The sequence below is a fragment of the Cyprinodon variegatus genome, unplaced genomic scaffold, assembly GCF_000732505.1.
Source record: "Cyprinodon variegatus isolate N-32 unplaced genomic scaffold, C_variegatus-1.0 Scaffold1753, whole genome shotgun sequence".
NCBI lineage: Eukaryota > Metazoa > Chordata > Actinopteri > Cyprinodontiformes > Cyprinodontidae > Cyprinodon > Cyprinodon variegatus.
This window is the reverse complement of record NW_015152206.1, coordinates 53,558-54,816: the sequence shown is the minus strand read 5'-3', so window position 1 is coordinate 54,816 and position 1,259 is coordinate 53,558.

Genomic DNA, 1,259 nt, shown 5'->3' with positions numbered 1-1,259 from the left:
GAGGTAAAATAAACACTAACAGACTCTAATGAGGGTTTGGGAAATGATAATGAAGGATGTATTCACAGATAGCATGGAAAATGCCTACACTGTTTGCGAATGAAGCTGTACGTAGCTCTGCAATCTAATTATACTGTAATATTGTCAAGAACCGAGGACAGATGGACCCAGTATTCAAGGAGACAGTAGGAAAGTTCAAAAAGTTTATTAAAATAAAACTGAAGTGGAGCTGAGGCTCACGGACACTGCAGGAGGGGGGCGGGGCACCGCCCCATTTTCAGACACTCTAAGGGAGAAACAGAGGTAAGTGCCCACAATCATCTGACTGAAGATGATGTTCTCAGTGAGTCACTTACCTGGTTTAGCAGTTCAGTCCATACCCCTTGAGAGGGGTGCAATCCAGCCGATAGGCTGACAGCTGAGGCGGCTCACGTCACCCAGAGTGTCCCTGGTGCTGCAGCTCCGGAGGAGTTGCAGGAAGCCGATCCTGATCAGGGATACAGATCAGGCAGGAACGGACAGAACAGGTTGCAGGACAGGCTGGAACAGAACAGGTGGCAGGTTCCAGGCTTCCAGGTAATAACAGAGCTCCGGGACAGGTTCAGAGTCTGACAGGGACCGAAAGCGTGACCACCTGGTCACAGGAGCAGACAGTCTCAGGTGCAGCTGAGCAGGCACAGTGGAAGAGGGTAGCCGAGACAGGACGTGGAACCGGAACTTGATGCAGGACCTTTAAACTGGTCTCCTCCCTGGAGCCAGGCTTACTTGTATAAAAACTGAACTTCCCCACATATAGAGCCAAAAACTCAGAGGACTCAGCGGGAGAGGAACAGTGGACGACCAGGGGACCAGACAAACACAAAACCCTCTTTCCACTGGCAGCTAGGATCCAGAACATGAACCAAGGAATCAAAATAACAGAGAGGCTAACAGAAAGACAAATAATGATCTGGCCCTGAATGCTCAGGCTGAACTGAATATAAACAAGAGGAAACAGGTGAGAGGAATAAATTATAATTGAGGCAGGGAGGGAAAACAACAGGTGAAAGGAATTACTAATTAAGGGAGAGCAAACAGGCCAGATCATGACAAATATGAGATAAAGTGAAATATATTCGCAAATTACATAGTTCACCACAAAAGCACCATTAAAGCAAAGCAATATAAAGAATCATAATTCAAAGGAGATCCAAACCCAAGAAAATATCAATTTAAAAATCAGATATCATCAAATGTATTTTCTTCCAATGATGAAGTGT